The sequence below is a fragment of the Phascolarctos cinereus genome, unplaced genomic scaffold (assembly GCF_003287225.1).
Source record: "Phascolarctos cinereus isolate Bilbo 61053 unplaced genomic scaffold, phaCin_HiC Scaffold_6;HRSCAF=336, whole genome shotgun sequence".
In the NCBI taxonomy this organism is placed as follows: domain Eukaryota; kingdom Metazoa; phylum Chordata; class Mammalia; order Diprotodontia; family Phascolarctidae; genus Phascolarctos; species Phascolarctos cinereus.
The window spans coordinates 990,691-1,004,055 of record NW_027556069.1 but is presented as its reverse complement, the minus strand read 5'-3'; the positions used below and the strand labels follow the sequence as shown (position 1 = coordinate 1,004,055).

Here is a 13,365-nt window from a genome sequence, read left to right as displayed (position 1 = left end):
CTTTTCATTTTTGATACTGGTAGTTTAGTTCACTTCTTTTTGTTAAATCAAATTAACCAATAGTTTCTCTATTTTATTAGTGCATTCATAAAATCAGCTTCTAGTTTTATTTATCAGTTCAATGATTTTTTTTTAACTTTTAATTTTGTTAATTTCTCCCTTGATTTTCAGGATTTTAATGTTTAATTTGAGATCTTAAATTTTTTCTTGTTCTAGTGTTTTTTAGTTGCATACCCAATTCATTGCTTTGCTTTTTCTCTCTTTTATTGATGTATGCACTTAAAGATATAAATTTTCCCCTAAGTACTGCTTTGAGTACATCCCACAAATTTTGAAATGTTGTCTCATCATTGGCATTCTCTTTAATGAAATTATTGATTGTTTCTATGATTTGTTCTTTGACACATTAATTCTTTAGGATTAGATTGTTTAATTTCTAATTAACTTTTAATCTATGCTTCCATGGCCTTTTATTAAATGTAATTTTTATTGCATTGCGGTCTGAAAGGTGTGCATTTGATATTTCTGCTTTTCCTCATTTAATTGTGAGGTTTTTATGCCTAATATGTAGTTAGTTTTTATGAAGGTACTATGTACAACGGAGGAAAAGGTATACTTCTTTCTACTCCAATTCAATATTCTCCAGAGGTCTATCACATCTAACTTTTCTAAGATTCTATTCATTTCCTTGACTTCTTTCTTATTTATTTTATTGTTAAATTTATCTAGCTCTGTTAGGGGAAGGTTAAGGTACCCCACTAGTGTAGCTTTGCTGTCTATTTTCTCCTATAATTCATTTAACTTTTCCTTTAAGAATCTGGATGCCATATCATTTGGTGGGTATGTTTAGTATTAATATTACTTCATTTTCTATAGTTCCTTTGAGCAAGATGTAGTTTCCCTGCTTACCCCTTTTAATTAGGTCTGTTTTTGCTCTTGCTTGGTCTGAGAGCTGCCTTTTATACTTCAGCTGAAGCATAAAGAATTCTGCTCCAGGCCCTCATGTTAACTTTGCATGTGTCTCTGTATTTCAAGTGTTTTTCTTGTAAACAACATATTGTCTGATTATGGTTTCTAGTCCATTCTGCTATCTGCTTCTGTTTTATGGATGAGTTCATTCCATTCATATTCACCATTATGTTTAGTAACTGTATTTCGTTCCACCAGGTTTTCTTCTGTTTATGCTTCTCTCTCTCTTTTTATACTATCTCTCATCTCAGGTCTGTTTTGCTTCTGGCCACTGTCTTCTTTTATCTGCCCTCCCTTTTATCACCTTGCCTTTCTCTTGTCCCCTTTTCCTCTTATCTCCCTGTCAAGTAAGATAGATTTCTATTACCAATTGCCTGTGTGTATACATATACATATATATATATGTGTGTGTGTGTGTGTGTGTGTGTGTGTGTGTGTGTATACACATATACATATATATACATATACATATATATTCCCTCTTTGAACCAATTTAGATATGAGTAGGGTTCAAGCGTTGTGGGGCACCCACCAGTCCCCTACCTCATTTCCCCCTCCACTTTAAAAGCTCTTCCTTGAGTGCCTCTTTTATGTGAGAGTATTTTCCCCATTCTTTCTCTCCCTTCTCCCATTGCATGCCTTTTTTTTTAATATCACACAACATAATTGACTTATTCCAGCACCCTCTTTCTATGTAGAATCCTTCTAACTGCCCTAATAATGGTAGACTTTTTAATGGTCAGGCTTTTTGTTGTTGTTGTTTGTTCATTTTTCCACTCTATTTCTTGATTTAGAAATTTATGTTAATGTTGGGTTCTGTTCCCAATGTAGGGGGTGGAGGGGTATTCTTTCAAACTTCAGTGTTTTTTTTGAACTGCTGTTTTCAGAGCTAATTATGGGGGTTTGGAGTTTTTGGTGTTTCCAAGGTATTTTTATCTGGGGAGAGGTGTGGTCTCCCTTGCCTCCAGATGGAAATGTGTCTGGTCATCCAGACAAGATACAGCAACTTGGGTAGTTTTCACAGATCCTCCAGACTCCACATGGGTGGGATTTTTTTAATGCCCTTGGGTGACGTAGGAGCAGCCAAGGGAGGCAAGGGCTAGCCAAGTCCCATGGACGGTTTTGTGGCCTATTAGGGTAAACTAGGGACTATTGTGGGCAAACAGGGGAATCGCATTCTTTCTTATCAGAAGAGGCTTAGGCCTTTCCTGCGTATGTTTCCAAAGCTAACCTGTAGCAAGGACGGGGAGGAGGACACTAAGGACACTGCTGGTGCAGTAGCTAAGCTATGGGGCATCACTGCACAAGAGTGGTTATTATAGCAGTGCTACCATAGCCATCCAGAGACACCACCATGGCTAAACTCCCTCAGGAACTCTCACAAATGGTCAAACCTGGAATGCACCTCCTCTGCTCTTTTATCTTTTAGAATCCTCAGCTTCTCAAAGGGTGAGGTCCAGGTGACCTTTTTAGGCCACAGCTTCACTGTTGTCCCCTCCCATCTAGGTATTACTACTGTCTTATTTTACAGTTATTTTGTTTTTATATAGCTTTCTAGTAGTAGAAAGTAAGCTCTTTGAGGGAAGGGACTATGTTTCATGTAGACCTTATATCCTTGTTGTCTAACGGTGACTTTTTTATAAGTGCCCTGTTGGTGCCAGGTAGTGGACTAAGTGCTTTACAAATATTATTTTATTTAATCTTCACAACAAGCCTGTGAGGTAGGTGCTATTTTTATCTCCACTTTAGAGAGGAGGAAACTGACACCAACAGAGGTTTAGTGACTTGCCCAGGGTCACATAGCTAGTTGATTTCTGAGGGAGGATTTGAACTCAGGTCTTCCTAAATCAAGGTCCAGTACTCTATCCACTGAGCTGCCCACAGTAGCTACTTAACTAATGTTTGTTGGTTAATCAATGTGTCATATTGAATATGGAAGCTCCTCTTTAGAGCCCTAAAAGCTTCGTATGAAAAAAGAAGAAGAAAGCTTTGTATGTTTAAAATAAGAAACTATAGATACAGAAATGTTGCCTATAAAATGAGGGTTTCTTTGAGAACACATTGAAAATCTGCCTTGGAGTCTAGAAAAGAGTTCCACTTTCTGTGAATGCCTATAGCAGTCCTTCTCTTCTCCCATACCATTTGATTGGACTTATCCCACTTACTTGGATTTAAACAATTCCCTCTCTTGGTCTCATAGATGAGGTGTTCAAAGAACTTTTGAAAAGAAAGAGCAGCATTGTAAAGTGAAGGAGTGTCAAATACTTGTAATATACAAATATGCATTATTTTCATTAACTAAGCTGAATATCATTTGTTCTAATGATTTCTCAGAATTGACATTATAAATGAAATATCGTCTCTATAAATTACCTTGTAACATATGTTAAAGATCCTTAAGGGGTGCCCTGAACTTGTCTTTTTGAGTTGCCATATTTTCTATAAACTCTGGACCCAGAGCATGCAGGAGGCCCTGAATGTGTCAGGGTCAAAGCCTTCCCCGCTCCCACCCTGTCCCAACCTAGAGTTGATATAATTTGTTGTCTGTATCCCAAGTTGGACTCCCTGTGTGTCCTTCGGAATCAAGACATTAGCGGTCAGTCTGGGCTTGGCTGAGAAACTCCTGCAGCCAGGACTCAGCAGCTAAGTAGACCATCCTATCTTCATAGTCTAGCAGTTCCCAAGGGAAAAGAATGCAGCTTTGGCCATGGCTTTGCTCCACCTCTTCAGGAGGGGTTTTGTCCTTTACTGAACCTTTTCCCTTTACCAAGCCACACCCCTTTAGGTGAAGATTTGTGTTTCCTCCTTCTTGCTTCCTCCTGCAGTTCTAAATATGCAAAGCTCTGTATGGATTGTGAATTCTTTGGGTTCCACACCCATGTTCATTTCTCTTGTAATAAACTTAGTTTTCACCTAAGTTTTGTGAAGTTGTGATTGCCAATTGAAAGCAAATTTTATATATATAATATATGTATGTATGCATGCATGTACGTGTCAAAATACTTAATCTGGAATTCTTATATTATCATTTTAAATATTCCACGCCTGGACATTCTAGGTGATCACATCATTAAGTTCCTTTCACACATGCATGAAAATTTCAGTGAGTAAACACACACATATGCAACTGTTTTCACAAGCAAACATCACACCCCTCTGTGGTTACCTACTTGACCTACCCTTGATCTTGCCATCGCACACAAATGTACCACTTACATGTTCAAGAATTTTGAAATCCCTTTATCCGAACATAATTTCTTTGCTTATCAGCTCTCCCTGTACCTTCCCTTATAAAACCCAACTCTTGGTCCTCGCCTTGACCTCCAATCCCTTGACCCCTCAATTCTCTCCCAGGACATCTCACCTGCACTAACCACCCTCTCCTCTTTTCCCCATCGCGACCTCTTGAAGAGCCAATTTAACTCTACACTGTCCTCCTCTCTTGAATCCTAGTCCTCTTATCAATTCACCAATTATGCCCTGCCAAGCCTCGGCTTTGGATCACTGCCACCATTCACCACTACCCCGGCTCCAACAACAGGTGGAGAAAATCCTCCAACCATTCTGTGAGGGCTTCCTCTCCAAACTTAGGTGTCACTGTCTGAACTGGCAACTCTTCCCATAGCTGCCTAATCAATTTCCTCTTCCAAATGCACTCATCTGCCCATCCCGCCCCCGCAGCTATGGGAACGGCGGGGGTGGGGGTGGGGTTGGCCGCAGAGGCAGGCCGGACCCAGGCCGACGTGACGTCAATGCTGACGTTGCCGAGCCTGGTAGAACGAAGTTGAGGTGACGTGTGGGCTCTCGCTCCAGAGGCTGCTGCAGCCCAGGTCGGCGGCTGTCGGCTGCGGTGGCCGAGGTCGTCCGCTGCGGTGGCCGAAGGCGGCTGCGGTGGCCCATTCTTCGGCGGTGGCGGCAAGGTTGCTATGGCATCTCCGAGCGAAGACCAGGGAGCCGCCGCACCTGAGGCCAAGGCGTGGGAACCGGGGGCTGAGGGCGGCATCAGGACCCCGGGAAGCTTCTCGTTCGGCGATTTCGTCTCGGTGCTGGGCGGTCTGGGCGGTCCGTGCGTTCCGGTCCCCGTCCCGCTCCCGCTCCCCCTCCCGGTCCCGCCCGAGGTCCAGCTCCCGGTCCCGACCCCGGACCCGGACCCGGACCCGGCCCCGGCCCCGGCCCCGGCCCCGGCCCCGGCCCCTGACCCCGCCCCGCCGGAACAGGAGCCACTGCGGATCTTGCACGAGCTGTGGCAGCACGACCCCAGCCCCAGTGAGCTGCGCAAGGGGAAACTGCGTCCCGGCCGCCTGCGCCTGGCATCGCGACCGCACCGCCGCCTGGGGCCCACGGGCCGCGATGTGCACGCCCAGAAGAAGCTGCGGGAAGCCGCCAACACCAATGACTTAGAAACGGTACGGCTGCTTCTGGAAGATGGGGTCGATCCGGGGACCGTAGATGAGAAAGGCCGCACCGCCCTGCACTTGGCGTCCAGCAACGGCAATGACCATATCGTGCAGCTGCTCTTGAGCCACGGGGCCGATCCGGAGCTGAAAGATGAGCTGGGGAACACCCCTCTGCATTTGGCTGCCTGCACCAACCACGTTACTGTCATCACCACGCTGCTCCGAAGAGGGGCCCGGGTGGAATCCCTAGACCAAAGCGGCAAGACTCCCCTGCACATTGCGAAATCGAAGCTCGCTAATCTGCAGGAGAACGAGCCCCAGTGCTTGGAGGCTCTCCAGCTTGAGGTGAAGCAGATCATACAGATGCTCAAGGAGTATTTGGAGCGAATGGGCCAGTCTGAGCATCGCATTCGGCTGGATGAGCTTGACCATCGTCTCCAGATGACAAACACCAAAGAGCAGGTGGATGAGGTGACGGAGCTCCTGGTCAATTTAACCACCCTTGGCCTGGAGATGCAGAAGGAGAAGAGGTAGCTACATAAAGAAGTCCCTCCCCCCAGAATCCCTTCCATGACCTTTGCCTAGCATCCATCATCACCATCTCAGAAAAAGGGGAGACGCCAACCTGTTCTGCTACCCTTCCACTGGATTCACACCTGCCTGGTGAGGACCTCATCATCTCCACTGGAGGAATGTGGTACACAGAGGGACCCTTCTTCACAGCTTCCGCCACGGAGGCAGTACCTGTTGCTTCCTTCTTCGGTCTCCATCACCCTGAACCCCTTCACCATTCCTTCTGCTTGGCTGATAACGCATGGCCGATAGTGTTGGCCGTGCCCTGGTGAATTGCCAATCTTCTGTTCTCCTGCTGGCTCTGGTGTGCTGCCTCCCTGGGCTGGCTTAGGCCTGCCCTCCTCTGGCGGCAGGAGGCACCAGATTAGAGGTTTACAGACCTCTTTCTCCCTCTTCGTTATACCTGTGGCTCCTCTCTTCTACTGGACACAAATAGGAGCAGGTGGGCCCAACCCTTCTCTCAAAGCTCCCTTCTGAGCTTTTCAACAGCGAGGGTTCAAATTAATCCCCTTGTGGCTTACTGCTGTGAGCAGAGAAGCCAGGACTGGAGTGGACCACAGACAGTGGAGGGGGCAGCCCCTTTTCCAAGTCCTTTTTTGGGGGAGAAGCAGAGGTTCTGGTGGTAAACATTGCATCTTTCACCAGCACTTAAATTTCAGACTTGAGACCTAAATGGAGTTGTGGTAAGCTGAGTGGGGATTTTTGTTTGAGATGGGAAGTTTTGGGTGGGGCCAGGAATTTCTGAGGCTGAAATCTAAGGGGGACAGAGTTGAGGAGGGCACAGTTTTGAACCAAAGCATAGGATCTGTAGCCTCGTCATTGGAAGTGTTGGTTCTTGTCAAGAGGCAGGACCCTCTCTCACCTCCCTTTGTGGGGAGGGCTGGACCCTTGGAGGGAAGGGATGGTAAGAAGCTGACTCCCTTCAGGGGCTGCAGGGGAGCCTCAGCAAGCTGCCCTGCCTGCTCACGGCGTCTCTGGGCCTGTCTGCAAAGGCATCACTGCCTCTCACCTTTTTACAGTGGTCTTGGACCTCGGCTGAAAACAGATTGTTATTGTCAGGTGATGATTTCATGTCTTTTCTCTTTCCTCTCCATCCCCACCCTCCCACCTCGCTTCCTTTTTTGACTCAAATCACCATGTCGGAATTCCTCAATCATTTGGTTAGAGTAGGGAGGGGTGTGGGACAGGTTGTTACCCAAGGCTCAGCTCTAGGCTGCTCCCCTGAGCCCAAGGACCTGGGGAACAGCAGGGCCCTGAGAAATCTCTTGAATGATATTTGTCACTAATTGTTCTATTGTTTCACATATATAAACAGAGGCTGTGTAAGAATGTTGTTTATTTTAACATAAATCCATTTAGAGAGATTATCTAGTTTCATTAATTTTCATAGTGCCTTCTTCAAATGTCAGCTGAAAGTCTGCAATAAACAATATTTGCTGTATGTTAAAAAAAAAAAGAAAAGAAAAAGGTGGGTGGGGATGGGATGGGGGGAACAAAACTCAAGGCAGTGGGATTGCAGACCCGAGGGTGATGATGTTCACGAGGCAGGAGGGAGTTGGTCAGCAAGGTAGAGCTTGCTCCCCTGGTGTCTGGAAGCTTGGCCAGCAGGTCCTAGGGTCCCAGGGGTTTCTTGACAATTGGAGGGCTGGCCTTTTTTCTCCCCGTGCTCCCAGATGCCTCACCCATCCTCAAGGTATTTGGCCAGCCCATTAAAGGGGAGCAGAAGCATGGAGCTTCGAGGTGGGGGTAGGGGGGGTGGGATGATGAGGGGCACCAGGGCTGTTGGGCTTCAGTCCTCCTCCTCTCCTAGACCCCATTCCTATTGATTGGGATGGAGCCTCTATTCTCCCTTTTAGTATCAGAGCATTGTATTTTCTTCTCTGATTCAGGCCAGAGGCTATCCTGCCTTAATGTGTATGACATGTCCTCACCTCATACCAGCCTTGGGAGGGACACAGAGTGGGAATGAGCTATATACAGATGATGAAGTAGTCTCAGAGAGAGGAAATGACCTGCTGGAGGTCATAAGATGAGACCAAAGCCAAATCTTCCAACTCTTGAGTCCAGAGCCTTTTACATTCACTGTGCAGTGAATATTATGTCTATGGAGTGTAGGAAGAAACCAGGCAAGACACTGACACCCCTGGGCAGTGGGTGCACTCAGGACACTAAGGCATTTAGGAAGCACAGCTGTCTGCCCAGCACAGATCGATTCAGCCACCAAGTGGTTTCCCTAAAATGCAGATCTCAACATGTCCAGAAGAGGGCTCTTAATTCCACTTGTCTCCCTGTCACCTCCAGGATTGAATACAAAATCCTGTCTGGCATTCAAAATCCTTCACAACTAACCCTACCTCTGTTTCTTTCCAGTATTCTTACAGCTTATTCCCTCCTGTGTACTCTTTGATCCAGTGATCCTGCCTTCGTTGCTGTTCCAGGAACAAGACACTCCATCTCTCAGGTCTGGCATTTTTTCTGGCTCTCCCCACTGCGTGAAATGCTCTCCCCTCTCATCTCTGGCTCCTGGCTTCTTCATTCAGTTCCAAGTTTATATCCCACCTTTTATGGGAAGACTTTCCCAAACTCTCTTAATTCTAATACCTTCTCTCTATTAATTATGTCCTATTTATCGTGAATATAGCTTGTTTGTATATACTTGTTTACTTGTCTCCTCCATTAGATTGTGAACTCCTTGAGGGCAGAGACTGTCTTTTGCCTCTTTTAGTATTCCCAGCACATGACACAGTGCCTGGTTCATGGTAAGCAGTTAATATGTTTATTGACTGCCTGACTGATATTGATACCCAGATGCATGTTATCTCCAGCAATTGGAGTATGCTCCTTGAGAACAAGGCCTGTCTTACAAAAATAAGGGGATGCCTTTGTACCCCCTACATCTAGAAAGTGGCCTGACATATAGCAGGGCCTTAAGAAATGCTTTTTGACCAATTAATTGCCACTGGGAAACACAATGTGGTGTTTTGTTGACATCTCATGGCTATACTAGATATTGCAGTTTAGGGAAATGTTTAGGCCAATTGCTTTAGTAAGGGGTTTTTGTAAAGTTTCCCCTGCTCCACTCCTACTCCAGAACCGCAGAATCTCAGAGCTGGAAAGGATTTCCAAAGGCTACTGTTCCAACCTAAATGAGAATCCCCTCTATAGTATCCCTTAACAAGTGGTCAAATTGCTTCAGTTTGAAGACCTTGAATTGTGGGAACTGGGTGACACACACTGACTCCATCTTGTGACTGAATTCTGGAACCGGCTCAGTTCCCTTTCTATTCAGTTGTGGGTCTAGTCCAATTTCTGTCTTGTAAGAAAATTATCATGCGAATTGTGAGAAAACTTTATTGCATTGTTTGAACTTCCCAGCTTCCTGGCTAGGAAGCTGGACTACTTCTACCTGTTGCTTAGAAACCCTTCACTAAGAATCTAGGTTATGCTGACCCGAAACCCCATCAGACAAAAAGATTGATGAGAGGAGTTTTCTCAAAATTATACATCTCAAGCAACTCATAGGTTTTATCTGAAAACTGGCCCTGTGATAGTCAATCAGTTACTCTTTCCACATGCCTTTGATTGAATACGGACACGGGGGGGGGGGGGAGTGGTACACCTCTTTTTCTGATTTGAGGGAATTGTATCAATTCACTCTCCCACTCCCAATTTGGAATGCCTCTAATCCTCCAGTTAGAAATCAGATTGCTTAGTCTTGTATCTTGGTTTATATCCTGTTAATTGTTTTCTTTTAATGCATAAAAATCTGTCTCCCCCTCTATTCAGGGTCCAGTTCCAAACTGAAGAGGCCTGGTTCCGATTTGTTGTACAATTGACATGCATTAGTATAATTGGTATAAATCAATATGCTCAGAAGCTTTGTTTCCTCAGTTATTTCATCTTTCACCCATCACAGTTTTTGGCAAAGCCAGTCAGATCGATAAAGGACTCTGACCTCCGGGATAGTATCTTAGCTTTTTGGAAGACTGCCCCGGAGGTGGGACTCCCCCCTCGATTTCAGATTCTTCCCAGCTAAGGTAAGCTTTACCCCCAACCTGCTGGAAAAAAGATAGTCCCTTTAAGGGAATGATGGGCTCCAGTAGTAGTAAAATACTGAAGAGACACTCTCTTTTTAAGGGGACAATGGATTTTGATAATAATAAAATACCAAAAGATTCCTCCTTGGATAAAATTTCTTTTACCAGGGCAAGATGGCTCTGTTAAATTGAAACTCCCTTAGGAAAATTCTTATTGGCCTGGAAACAGGTATAGCTTTCCATACAGGTGTGGAGGGGGTCAGTAAAAGATAGAGCTCTCAAATTATGCTCAAATATCTGAAAATCCAAGTGAGTCTCAAAATTGGCCTGAAGAAGGGACTTTTACTTATGGCAAATTAAAGGCTTTGAGATTATACTTTCAGTAGGAGGTAAGGAGGCTAACAAGTATGTGATTGTTTTATCGTTTTGTCTGTGTTCTTGTTTCTTTGTAAAATGCAGAAAAATCTTTGTCTTGTGTCATGTTTAGCGTTGTTTGTAAATTCTGCTACCTTGAAAGATTTCTAAGGGGAAAATGCAGCTCACCAGGACTGCCAAAAAGCTGCAGCCAAAGAGAAAGGAAGATGAATGACATTTCATATTTGAAGCAGTTCTCCTAGCTTTCTGTAATCTGATGCTAAACTCGACGTCCCAGTCAACGAGACTGACTCCCACTTTAGAGTTTCAGTGGGAAAGTAGGTTCAAGAAAAAACAAAACCACCTGCAAGATACTTTCTCTCCGTCATTTCAACCCTGGCTACATTGGGATTACAGAAATAAAGTTAGAGAATCAAAGAAAGGAAAACTTTTTCCTGGTTTCTAAGAATTTGTGGCATTATAAATGAATTCGAGATTCCAAATTATGGTAACTGCTAAAGACATCTTAGTAGTTTTTGGAGGTTTGGAGATTAATCATTGAGGAGTTTGGAGATATAATCATTTTAAGATTGCAGAGAACTCCTGAGACTTTGGTTAACTCCAGGAACTCATCCTCTTCTCTTCGTTCTATCTGCTAAGGCACTTAGCATATGCTGAAATATCTTAGTGAGTTTTGAGGTAACACTGTAGAATTTCTTTTAAGGAAAAATAAGAATGCATTTCTGTTTCGGGGGTGAAAAGCACTTAAATCACCTTTTCTCCGAAGTTTGATAGAGCTGTTGTTTCAGTGTAACAAAGAAAGGCAGCTAGTTTGAAAGAAATCCCAAAGGGAAGAAAAACATTAGGTATGCAATTGACATTTAAAATTTGTCTGGAACTTGGTAGCTGCCTCTCATTAACCCTTTCTTGACCATGAAAAGAGAAAAACTTGTTTAAATCAAGGAGCAACTTAAAAATGCATAAAATTTAATTTAGGAATGGAAAGGGTGATTTAAACCAAAGAGGGGTCTGTGAGGAGGAACTGCTTCCCCCCTCATCAAAGAAAATTAAAAAGGAACTATACATTGGTAAACTCTTAGGAAACCTCAAAAGATTAACAGTATTGCAATTAATTGGGGTTCTGTAAAATTTTGTGCTAAATTTCAAAGGAGAAATTCTACGGAATAAAAATTAGTTATTTAGATAATTTGGGGTATGATCAGGAAATATCAACACTCTGCCCCTGAAAGACCATTCTGGGCAGGATGTATGCCCCAGTCTTTAGAATCGTCTGAGCTCCAAAGCAAGGGGATTGAAATGTGAAGCTGCCTCTTGGAATCTCTCCATGGAAAGGGGAAAGTGCTACCTTGAACTTTTGAAAAGGATCTAATTATTAATTCTGGGTTCTAAATTTTAAAGCCAGGTGCCTAATGGCCCTGAAAAACTGAGATTTTGATTTTGTGGTTGTAAATCCAGATTTGATTTGGTTGATATTTGTCCTGTAACTAAATTATGATGTAGTGAAATGTGTTTTATTAATTGTGGCTTCAAATGCAAAGAAAAAAAATGCTGGAAAATGCATGGATCAGGGAAACCTGAGTTACACTCCAGTCTCAGAAATTTATTAGCTGTGTGATCTTAAGCAAATTATCTCTGTTTACCTCAGTTTCTGGATTGGTAAAGAGGAAAATAATAATGGTACCCACCTCCAGGGTAATTGTGAGGATCAAATGATATAATCATTTCGAAGTGCTTGGCACAGTGACTGGCATGGTAAGCACTATATAAATGTTGACAATTCTTATTGTTTCTTTGACTGTATATTGTGATAATTCTATACCAGGTTTTAGATGTGATTAATATAAAATGCCAAAAGATGATAAAATGAATGATTTTTTTGTGTGGGAAAATTCGGAAATGCATTTGGCTGAATTGACATCATCTGACTGGTAATAAGTTTTATTTCATGTTTTAAATACATGGTATTGTGTATGTTATTATTGTGTTTCAAAAATTTTTTCTTATATCGTGAAATGCTGTGAGAAACCATTGTATCAGAAATGCTGTTAGATAAATAACTTCTCTTTTAATCTGGATGCTGTTAAAAGAATGTGATAAAAAATAGATATTTGAAAACTGTTAAATATTTAATGGTGTATATTTTGTCTTAAAATGAATAAATGATAATTTTAATAATGATAATAATAATAACTTACTGTCTTGGAAAAAAGCTGTACAGACCCTTTAAGATATCCTTATCTGTGAGGCCCCTTGAGACTTTGTATTCAGACTGGATCATAAGATCTTATCAGTCCCGCTGACCACATGTTGAAAAATCTAAAGTACTGAAGTTTGAGAACCTAGAACCAAGAAAATAGGATCCCCTCTCCTACTCCTACTCCTTCTTAAATTAAGGGGGGGAGGGGAAGATAATTCACAAATTCACTATAATAAAGAGTGAGTTTTCATTTGAAAATTTTTGGCTATCCCTTATACAAATTACAAAAATGTATAGGGTGCTTTAAAGATGCAAATTCAATACATTAATATGAGTCAACTATCAGATATTTGCTGTATGTCTGAAATCCCAGAATGTAATTTGTTTCAATTTATAAATAAAGGATAAATGAAATGTAATTGTTAGGGAAACATAAGAAAATTAATAATATTCAAGCCCTAAGTTGTGATTAGTGAAATTTTGCTATTTGAGGTAAAAAAACCTTGGGACTAAAATTTGATAGTTTTGAGTTTTGATTACAGTGATGGTTGTCTGAATTGGCATTGTTTTTCCTCAAATTAGAAATCAAATTACCTAATCTTGTATCCTGTTAATTATTTTCTTTAAATGAATAAAAATGGCCCTCCCCCCCATTCGTGGTACAGTGCCAAGCTGAGGAGGCCTGGTCCCAATTGTTATGCAATTGGCATGCATGAATTAATAAAATCAATATGTTCGAAAGCTTGAGCCTTTGTTTCATCTTTTACCCTTCATACAATGACAAGAAACCCACTGCCTCCCAAGGCAACCTATTCTC

General features: G+C 42.8%; 1 pseudogene across 2 annotated transcripts; it reads left to right on the top strand.

The window, feature by feature from the left end:
- Positions 1–4,726: 4,726 nt before the first annotated feature.
- On the top strand, positions 4,727–13,289 carry LOC110202223 (ankyrin repeat domain-containing protein 54 pseudogene; annotated as a pseudogene). 2 transcript variants are annotated; one of them, XR_013487733.1, is made up of 2 exons: positions 4,727–6,622; positions 8,310–13,289. The product of XR_013487733.1 is annotated as an ankyrin repeat domain-containing protein 54 pseudogene, transcript variant X1 (transcript). The 2 variants fall into 2 exon arrangements; XR_013487734.1 differs by having other exon boundaries at positions 4,727–6,998.
- Positions 13,290–13,365: the final 76 nt, after the last annotated feature.